The following is an 11,812-nucleotide window of genomic DNA, read 5'->3' on the forward strand; positions in this document are numbered from 1 at the left end:
TCTTTAAATTATGTTTCTGCAAACTCATCCCACAGGGCTTACATGGATAAACCCAGGAGGTGGTTTTACCTCAACAACTTCATAACTCAATAAACAAACATTTCTTTTCTACAAATAATTCATATATGTGCTTAAAAAAAAAAAAAAGCTTCTAAATGCTTTGACCTAGTGACCTGATAAGCTTCCACTGCTACAAAGTGCTGTTTGACCATAAATGTGTTTTCCATTCCTTTTTACAAACTTAAAAAAAAATATTTTCTTTAGTAATCAACCACCACTGAATAACCAACAATATTCCTTGATGCAAAGACCAGCATGATCTAATTATGTTATCCTGCTTCCTCTAGACATCTACCAATAATTGAAACGTACAAAACTGTGTGTGGAAATAAGTGGCATGTTCAAACTCTGCGTGCAGATGTTTATTTCGCTGGGTATGTCGAGGCCAGCACAGCCCTAGTTCTAACCTCAACTCCTTGTTTCAACTAACTCTTCTTACTCTATTCAGCTATATGCACTGTCAAAGCCAACTTTGCTTCATGTCTCCCTTTACATTTACCCCTATAAGAGAGGGTTACTTAAAGAGAACCCAGAATGAAGTGGGAACAGCGGTATATTAGCTAGGATTGAAGCTGACAAAGTGAGATGCATGTCTTTAAAGAACATGAAGTTGGCATTCTGTCTCCATATCGTAGTGGCATTTTGGAGAATATTAGCTGAACGCAAGCAGCGTACATTCTTCTGTGTAAGCCACACTGCACTGTGCATAGATGCACATAGAAAACCTATCCTTGTGCGATGGCTGACACGCTACTTGTGTTCAGTGGATGTTCTCCAAAATGCCGATACAGTGATGTGGAGAGTCAGAGGAGACGAATTGTGGAATAAAGTAATTATTTTTGTTTTCTTATTCTTATCGCTTCATAATGTTCCAGTTGAACCACTGATGGCAGATGGACTATGACGATGTCTTTCAAACTCTTCTGGACCTTGACAGTGTGATTTACCTGGCAGTCTATGGGACAGTCACAAGCCTCTTGGGTTTCATCCAAAATATCTTAAATTTTTGCCTGTATGTCATGTCTATGGCTCCATATAAATCCCCAGAGTTGCACCATAACTATGGCTACATATGAATATGCATACTTCCATACCATATAGCATGCAAAAACAGCATGTGAACAGTAGTATGTCCGAATTCACAATATTCATAAAACACTAGGCATAAAGTACCCAGATGACCTACTATTTCCAGCAAGATTCTGAAGTGCACAGCAAGTGGGTAATTTACTCATTTACTCAATGCCTCATAGGAAAGTGGCTCAAATGACGCTGGTACAGTAGGGTCACATGACAGAGACAACATGTCAAATGTAGTTAGCCTGGGTTACATTTATACTATATAGAACATATACTTTTTTAACGGCTGCGTAGTAATTACCTTTTCTTTTCTTTTTTTTTTGAAAAAGTGCCTACTTGGAAAAGTATGCAATTTCGGACAGAGCCATCGTAATCACTATGACACACATCCTTTTTTTCACCATTCCGGCAATGTACTATTACTAGGGTATGAATTCTCTAGTATTCTTGCATTCCAGTTTGTGTTCACGCAGAAGAATTTCCAGCAATTCACGCAAAAAAATCCGGGAAGAAAACCCTGTGTGAATGCAGTCATCTAGTCCCTTCTTTACATAATATCAAAATGCTCACAGCTGGTAAAAGATTTGGACTAGGAATTTTGTCAGTGCTTCTGAAAAATTGTGATGGGTAAAGAATTGAAATGTAAGAAGAGAGTAATAGAGTCTAAAAAAAATTCATACATCACCTTTAAACATTTGCAGTATTAAGAGCGATGCTTGCCTTAGCAAGCAAACTATATTACATAACACTGGACGCATGTAAACTGGATGTTTAGGCTCTTGTAAGTTCTGGGAACAAGATCTACTCCGTATCGAAGATTGTGTTCGGTGCAGTGTGTCCACAATTATAGTTTCCAACATTCGCATTTCCCAGCAATGGTCCAAGGGCAACAAAGGGATTAGAAAACTTCTGGTTTGGAAAGCAAGAGCTTTGGAAAGAGTGCCAAGCTCCAGGCCACAGAGACAGGAGACTGCCTCCAACTGTGGACGTGAAGGGAAAATGCTACCAAAAGCAGAATAAATACACACAACGATGCAAATAAATACCTTGGGAGGGAATACCATACCTGCTGTGCCCTGCAGAAATCAGGACATCCCTGAATAAGTTTTTTAAAATTTAGTATAGTATTACTACATATCTAGTAGGTTTGTTGTAGCTTCATCAGGTTTATTTTTGGCACCAAGATGATTTCCTATTGTGTGGTAGAGCTTTTAAAATGAACCTGTTTCATTCCATTTACCTTCTTGCCACATCAGGAAGGTGTCTGGTCAAATAAACCCCATATTAGAAAATGAGAGGAATGTGGTTTGGTGTTAAAGCTTGCACACCGAGCTAATGGAAAGACTATCTGTTACAGGACACAGCATGTGCTTTCAGGCAGTGTCTGTTTTTATTTAGATTAATGGAAACTTAAATATTTGCTGAAGTTTATTCAGTGTTCATTTCAGCAAATGCTGCCTCGATCTCCTATAATTCTATGTGACAGATTCTCTCAATCTTCTGTAACATAAACAAACCCAAGGTGCCCTTAACATTAATGTACAAGTAAAGTCTCTGACTTCTATAGAAGTGAAACAGAATATTCAATGAGGTAATAAATGTAGGGTGGCAAGTGCAAGTTATGAATGATTCCATTCAGTGGAAATTTAATTGGGGGGGGGGGGGGTATTGTGAAAACATTATTGCGAATAGTGTTTTCATCCTTTTTGTTCAAGGGAACAAAAAAAATAACCTTTATATATATATATATATATATATATATATATATATATATATATATATATCATTTGTTTCTCTCTCTCTGTATGGAATATAAGCACTGGTGAATTTTGCTCAATAACAGAAATACATATTAAGAGAAGAAATAGGTCAGTTTTGATTTAATGTTGATTAATGCCAGGCCACTGAGCCAGGAAAGACATTGTCGAATGCAAATAATCCATCTTAATTAGCTTGGGCACTGTGAAATGTGTCAAAGGCGAGACCAGATGATTCAAAATTGGCATGGAACTGCCACAAATTGCCTTTACATCCCACCAAGTTACAATTCTGGGTCATTGGGTTGGTCTTGGCTCTGCTTAACTCTGACTCATCTAATTGAATTAGGCTAACCTCAAGTGCTAGGTTTGGGGAAGCAGGTGAAGGACTGCCCCGTGGAAATACCTCCAATCTCCCTGGCAGGAGATTTCCACATAAATGAACTAGATACTGTGTGTTTTGCTGCCATGGTTTAGGTAAACGAATCACGTTAAACCAACATGGCTCTTAGTGGCTATGAATAAACACAATGACATTTGCTAACATAATCAAGCATATGACAGTACTTCCAGTGCTTCCCACACTGTGTTTGGGGAACAGTCCCATCCGGTGAAGGTAATCATTGGTTTACGTGATATACACCATCTCCAAGAGGGAAAATACAGAATAGTCAAAATAACAACTTTTTTTTTTAAACATAGGTTGTTTGATTTCATTTACTGCATGACAGTGCAGTTTGAAGTGTAAAATTAGCCTATAATTGGAAAGACAGTAGAATAATGGGATGGACTGTAAAGTGCTAGCTGGGCGATCTTTGCTGCTTCCTTCTGTAGGCAAATTTATATACAAAGACACCACTTTTGCAGTTTTTTTCCTTCCAAAAACCCACTCTTTTTTTATTCACTTGAGCTGCACTAGACTATCTCCACAAGTTTATTTTCAAGAAGAGGTGTTTTATCACATATTATATGAAGGTTGAGGGGAAAGGACCAAAATAATGATACTTTTATGACATTTACATGGCTATTTATAAAGTAGAGGTTTCAAAGGTTGTATTCCTTGAGCCTTTTGTGCATTACTAAGAAAATATGTTACTAGTACCACAGCTTAGCTGTAGTCTATATTTAGGTAATAAGTTCATTCACAGCGTGCACCAGTTCCATCAGTGCATCTAACAGAAGTTACAACAAATATTAGTGCTCTTTCCTGTCCCAGGACCTTTGAAAGAAAATGTTGCAGTTTAATTCTGCAAAGCCAGCACCACAAAAGTTACTGGGAAGTCTTTCCTTGTGATTCCAGTCAGAGAATACATATTCACAAGCAGTGTTGTGGGTAACGATTAGAGTACTCTAATTACTTTTTTCCTGAAATGTGTAACTTAACGCGTTAGTTTCGTGCGTAAGTAATCAGTAACTTCGTTATTTTTTAAAAAAAGTAATCCGTTATTTTAAGGAAAGGAAAATCCCGACTGCAGCCTGCTTTTTTTCAGACAGTAGGCCTAGGTCTATTGTGCCACCTGCGGATGTATCAGCGGAGCCGAAGCTCTGTGATCGTAAAGTCAATGGCTGTGATGCATCTGTGCCCTGCGCCTGACCCTGTGTGTGTGTGGGTTTTTTTTTTCCGAACTCCCGGCAAGATAGCAGAGAGGACAGCGTTTGGTTTATGGAAGTACGCACATTATTTTCAATTTGTCAACGAAAAAGAAAAGAACATAACGGTAAAATGCACACTCTGCTTTGGTGAAAAGCTTCTGTCGCCAAAAATTCTACCTCAAATTTAACGTTACGTTTTAGTCACTACTTTGAAGAGTAAATGTAAGAGGACTGTGTTAAAGCGAATTTAGGCTTGTGACTGTGAGTGACACTTTAATAATAATTAGTTCGGCTATTAAGCGATTTGTCATTTGCCTGTGTGGCAGTGAAGGATTTAATTCGGTTTGTTATCATTTTTGTTTGACAGGCAGCTGTTAATTTCTGTTAGATCATTGGCTGGCTGGTTGTTCATCATTTCTAAATGGATTTAAATCTGCAAGCCTGTTTAAGGTTGTGTTTACAAGTAAGCATACTTGTACTTTGATAACTGCATTATTTAAAGTTAAAGAAAATTCAGGAGTTATCTTGTGGTGCTCATAATATACAGTAGCCTAGGCTACCTGGGCTGGGTAACGTTAGGTGCAAATTTTGATTAATAATATGTTCTGTGATAATAAATAAATAAAACGCCATGTGGAATAGCCGATTGCTGACTGTCTTTCCTGTTATTGTTATCCTGCAGTGTTAATTTAGTCGGATGAATGACGTTATTCATTGTCGGGAGTCACGACTTCTAGGTGCATTTAAAGGGGCCGGGGGCTGTGTCTGTCATGTGTGAGCCGCTGCGAACGGCTTTTAATTTTTGGTAACACATGAGTACTCTAACGCGTTACTTTTATGAATAGGTAACGCTGTATCATAACTGATTACTTTTAATTGATGGTAACGTTGTAACCTAACTAACTACTTTCCAAAGTAACTATACCCAACACTGATCACAAGTCATTCTATGATTTGAGACCTTTAATTCTGTGCTTTATATTTTAGTGCCCACATTTCATAAATTTCATAAATAACACTTAAAATGTAAGTTTTTAGTTTAATTTCCTGGAGTAAATTTAGCTTCTGCTTAATGGATCATCAGTTTAATTACAAATTTTGTGGTATATGTTTTTATTTGAGTGTCATAACTTTAAGAAATGTTCTTTGTAATGGGGAAAAATAATGCAGAAATGTGGTTGTACACAAAATATGGATCCCAGCTAAATGAATACAGTCAGAAAACATAGAAGAATCAATGGCCTATAGACTATGGGCCCTATCATACACCCTGCCCAATGCGGTTTAAGGCGCGACACAACTGTTTTTGCTAGTTTCAGCCCAACGCAGATCTAGGAATGGAGGAATGTCTGTACTTCTTCAACAGACAATGTTAAAAAAGATGAGCTTATTTAAAACTGTCGCTGTCTGTGTAATAAATCTAGCGGTTCTGTTGTGTTTGTGTCACAGTTAGAGACGATTCTTTCAGCAGAGTTTACATGTCATGTTTGGTAACGGTACGTTTCACTTGTTTCACCGTTTCACCATAAGAGAATAGGGACAACCTGTTTAGACCATGCGCTTTACACCAACTTTGAGTCAAATATGGACTAACCCAACTTTTGGTTAAAAATGTAATAAAGAGAATAGGGCTGGGCAATTAATGCGTTATTATCGTGTTAACGCATTGATTGATTGACACCGATAATTATTTTATTTAAAAATTATTTTTGTATTGTTATGAAAGTCCATTGCTCACTGGCTGTGAATACACATACAGACAAACCATCGGTCACAAGAGGGGATGCTCCTGATCAAATTATTTAGGCTAGGCATCAACATTCACAAACCACTGTCAGACTGCATAGGTTAAAGCTTATGGGGCTGTCACATGATGAAAGAACGACTAAAAATAGGACCCTATAGCTGAATATTCTCTGTTTTTGTGTGTCTAAGTGTGTGTGTTTTGGATTGAAATGCTAACCAAATTTAATCATACTGTAACTGCCATTGTCTAAAGGTTTTGACCATACTGTCAAACTGAATTCTGGGATGAATCTATGCTTCATAGGTCAAATTTCCTGTGGTGGCATTCTCCCTTCCATTGCTGGTTTTAATGGCTGTCAAAAATGGCTGGGTCACAAGGGACACAGCTGGAAAATCCTTGATGAAATAACAGTTTGGCTGACTGAATTTCACCCTGTTTTTAGTCACGTCAGACCACTTCACTAGTTTAAAAAAAAAGAAGAAAGAAACAAAGCAAACACTCACGTTCTCTCATTTTGTTTCCATTAGCTAAGCCCTCTCTCAAGTGTTTTATCACATAATGTGAAGGCCAAGGGGGTGTGCCTGGAAATTATATCTGAGCCCACCACCACAATACATCTTGCACGATTTTGCTACATTGGCAAATGTGAAGTTTCCGTGAGTGTCTAAAAAGGGATATTTCAAGGTTGTCCAGATCAAGTTTTTTAGTTTTCTCTCTGTTGGGCACTCATTGGGACCCATTTTGAAGTAAGGGATGGTAAATGGAAAACAGCTGTCGACAATTTCCAAACTTTAAAACAACAAAGTGGTGTGCTGTTACAGTTCTATTTAGGATTCAATGAAAATTAGTTACAATGCATTTCATGATCAAAATACTGGGTTTATAAAATGTTTCCATCAACATAATAATAAGGTTCAAGTTTCTTTTCTAGGTTTTCTTTTGTAATTTGCCAGTTGCCACCACCAACCAATTGAACACGTGATGGACATAAAAGCTTACATTTCAAATTAGACAGCACACATGATGTGACTTTCTGAAATTCGTGTTCATAATATAATCCCCTACTGGCAAGGAAGCAGTGACTGAACATTCATGCTGGAACTTTAGATTGTGTAAAAAATACAGATAAATATAGGCCAGATAAAGATGGCGTAAACTGAACAGGGAGTCACCAGTAAACAACCTAGTGACTCCCTGTTCTAGGAATGTAAATCTTATGTTTATATCTAATAATACCCATATGTTTAATTTGGAAAAAAGTACATGACAATCTGCCTGTTTCACTTGCAGTGCAACTTTAAGGAAAGTTTATACTTAATTCTTTATATAACATCTACTATCTGGCCAGTTAAGCCAGTCAGTGTATTGTATTGCAGTATTGTTGAAATCAGAAATCAATTGAATGATATATTATTAAAACATAAAGTGGCTGCATTAATTTAGCATTTTTCAAGGAACATTACCCTGTTGGATATCACGTGTACATGCAACTCTTTAAAAACTCCATATATCCATTTCATGCATGTGATGTGAAGACTGCAAAGATTTTGTAATTATGGACATGACGGGTCAACAAGATTCTCTGGTCTCATAATTTTTTTTAGAGGAGTATGAGTTTTTTTCTAAAACCAGTCTCTGAGCTTCATGTTAACCTAGACGAATATGACATAAATATATTTATATATATTCATGCAAGTGGGATTTAAACAGGCATAATTTTGCACTTTATCTATAAAAAAAATAAATTGCAACTTCCATTATATATTCAGACAGAATTGGCTAAAAATGCTAACCTATCAATTGCTATACATAAAAAAGTTAGCTAAGAATAAAGCTAAAAATGTCAACGTGCGGTTCCTTTGTTGAGGTTACTTCATATTTGAATGATTTTTGAATGTTGGTTTATTTTGAGCATACAAAGTCATTTGAACTCATGAATTGTGTTGACTTTTGCACCTTGACAAGCAGTTTTAAAACCAATTCATATTGTTGTCGTCCATTGATTTATTTCTTTGCTGGCAGGCAGTCTTAGTCTTTAGATAGAATTTTATTTTGATATTCATGGCTGTGATTAAAAGAGATCGGTTGCCATCACCCTATGATTTCCTATGAAAAACTGTTCACTCTGTGGGGACTCATGTATAAAAAGGGGGTCATGTAATGGTCGGTACTCTCTGTTGTTTGCAACACCAGGGTGTAGTCTTCAGAAACCAAAGAATTATGGGGTGAGCAGTAACCGAGGCTACATAAGGTTATATAAGCAAAAGGGGTTCACTTCCAGTTCTTGCAAAGGGAAGAAACTTCAGCAAGTGACTGACATGTCATTCATCCGCCAAACAAATTTGAGATATAAGCCAATGTTACATAAGATGTGGAGTAGCCGCAAAGCTTACACAAAATTGTAGTTGACATAGCAGATTCTCAGGGGCCAAGCTTCAAAAAACAATGTAAACTTAGCTCAGAATAATTTCAAATCCATCCAGCAGCACCACCCTCGCATTGCATGCCTTGTACTCAAGTTAGTTGCTGGCTTCCCAGCCGGTCATTTCTGTTGCGCTTTTTGATGAAGCTGGTGTGTATCCATAAAACATTCCACAAGCAGAAAAAGCAAAAAGAACATATTTCAAAATGTTTGAGTGTTGCTACTGTAGCCTTATGGCAGCTCTTGGCTTTAAGTTTCTGTATGTTGTTGGGCAACAAAATTTAAAGCTAATTGCTATGACAGAGATGAAAGTAGAGACCCCCCCCCAGACACCCCCATATACAAATATCATAATCAGCATCAGACCTGTAATTACAAGGTTCACCAGAAGTGCTTGTGCAGGATATCCTGTGGCACATTATTTAATGTATTTGTAAGATTAATTTGCAGAGCAAAGGGAACATAACAAGTAATCCCACTTGTTCTTTCAAATATCTTGAAGAAGTGTAAATGTTTTTACACGTGCATCTCAATAAATTAGAATGTAGTGGAAAAGTTCATTTATTTCATAATTCAACTCAAATTGGGAAACTTGTGTATTAAATAAATTCAATGCATACAGGCTGAAGTAGTTTAAGTCTTTGGTTCTTTTAATTGTGATGATTTCGGCTCACATTTAACAAAAACCCACCAATTCATTATCTCAACAAATTAGAATACTTCATAAGACCAATAAAAAATATTAAAAATAGTGAATTGTTGGCCTTCTGGAAAGTATGTTCATTTACTGTACATGTACTCAATGCTTGGTAGGGGCTCCTTTTTCTTTATTTACTGCCTCAATTCGGCGTGGCATGGAGTTGATCAGTTTGTGGCACTGCTGAGGTGGCCTGGAAGCCCAGGTTTCTTTGACAGTGGCCTTCAGCTCATCTGCATTTTTTGGTCTCTTGTTTCTCATTTTCCTCTTTACAATAGTCCATAGATTCTCTCTGGGGTTCAGGTCTGGTGAGTTTGCTGGCCAGTCAAGCACACAAACAACATGGTCATTTAACCAACTTTTGGTGCTTTTGGCAGTGTGGACAGGTGCCAAATCCTGCTGGAAAATGAAGTCAGCATCTTCAAAAAGCTGGTCATCAGAACGAAGCATGAAGTGATCCAAAATTTCTTGGTAAATGGATGACACTAGCACAAAAAAAAAACAAAAACAATGGACAAACACCAGCAGATGACATTACACCCCAAATCATCACAAACTGTGAAAACTTAACAATGGACTTCAAGCAACTTGGGCTATGAGCTTCTCCACCCTTCCTCCAGACTCTAGGACCTTGGTTTCCGAATGAAAAACAAAACTTGCTCTCATCTGAAAAGGGGACTTAGCCCAGGTAAGACTCCTCTGACGTTGTCTATGGTTCAGTAAATCTCTTGACGCATCTGTGTGTGGTGGCTCATGATGCCTTGATCCCAGCCTCAGTCCATTCCTTGTGAAGTTCACTCAAATTCTTGAATTGATTTAGCTTGACAATCCTCATAAGGCTGCGGTTCTCTCTGCATCTTTTTCTATCACACTTTTTCCTTCCACTCAACTTACTGTTAACATGCTTGGATGCAGCACTCTGTGAAAAGCCAGCTTCTTTGGCAATGAATGGAAACCTTTTTGTAAAATCATCACAATTAAAAGAACCAAAGACTTAAGCTACTTTAGTCTGTGTTCAATGAATTAATTTAATACACGAGTTACACAATTTGAGTTGAATTACTGAAATAAATGAACTTTTCCATGACATTATAGTTTATTGAGATGCACCTGTACATCTGCTAGTTAATCTCCTTGAAAAGTTTAAGCATCCCAACCAAACAAATACAGCTTGATGGCTTAACAAACTGTATGAGATTGAGATGGGATTTGTCCAAACAATAGAAGATGGGGGAGTGTTTGGAGCGGTTATTGCTGACACTTGTGAGTGCTTTAATATGTGTAAACATGATTCAGACTGTGCTGTATTAAAATTACCCAACATTCATTAAATTATCTTATTTTGTGTTCTGTAGAAGAATGAAAGGTTGAGGGTAAGCACATGATAACATTTAAGTTTTGGGGTGAACTATCCATTTAAAAAGCAATGCATGTTACATAATGAATAACACATTGAGTTAATTTGCGCATGGTCAAACCTCACAATTTTGTTGTCATATTTTTTGTTTTATGCACTATAAAAGTAGTTCATTGTTTTGTAACCTTATGTTTTCATTAAAATGTAGATTAAAGGTTGCATTGTGCATTCTACTGGGCTGGCAGCAAACAACAAAAATTCTTTCAAATTATTATTGTTTCGTTGCGGCAAAACTTGTTATAGTCAACATCGCACAAATGGTTTTGAATGTGTCAAGCCTTGGTGTTCATCTCGGTTTATTTTTTTATTGCTTCAGTTAAACAATGTACTGTAATTGCTCTGCTTTATGCCATAAATACTGTTTATGAAGTATTGTGATAATTACATGGATGTACAGACTGCCTTGTCAGTAATTGTCTCAGTTACGTGTGAACATAAGTACTCATTTAGAGACAAAAAATTGTACATTTAACTGCTGCTGTAACAGTCACTATATTGTATATAGACTTGTCCAGCTTGGAAGCTAACAGCATAATAAGAAACCTCATTAAGAAATCATTGCAGCCTCAATATAATGATCTTTGCAGGAGAGTAAGTAATTTTCATGCCACTTAAGTAGCGTCACATATTGAATTAGTTCTATACCGTTACTATAACGTTGTTGAAAGTGTTCTCTTAACTTGTCAGAAGTCAATACGATGGCTTGCACATGCATGCTTGGCATGGGAGAAAAGACCACAATGGGGTACCGCAGTTTGAAGAAAAAAAGAAAAAGAGGAAAGAAAGTGTAATATTTTTAGTTCCAAATTACAATGTTGGAATTGTTGCTTTGCTCAGCCGACTGTCCGGGGACTGGAATGGCATGATGGGAGCAAAGGCACTGCCAAACTCCACCCAGTTCCCCTCCCTCCTTCTCTCTGTCCTCTCTGTCCTTCTCATTAAACCCTCTCAGCACCAAAATCGCAAACCGGGCTCCAGCGCCCCTTATTTCTGCTCTTCCCCATCCCTCAGCCGGGTTTCACCGGCAGTGGCAGTGAGA

The sequence above is a fragment of the Carassius auratus genome, chromosome 42 (assembly GCF_003368295.1).
Source record: "Carassius auratus strain Wakin chromosome 42, ASM336829v1, whole genome shotgun sequence".
Taxonomy (NCBI): domain Eukaryota; kingdom Metazoa; phylum Chordata; class Actinopteri; order Cypriniformes; family Cyprinidae; genus Carassius; species Carassius auratus.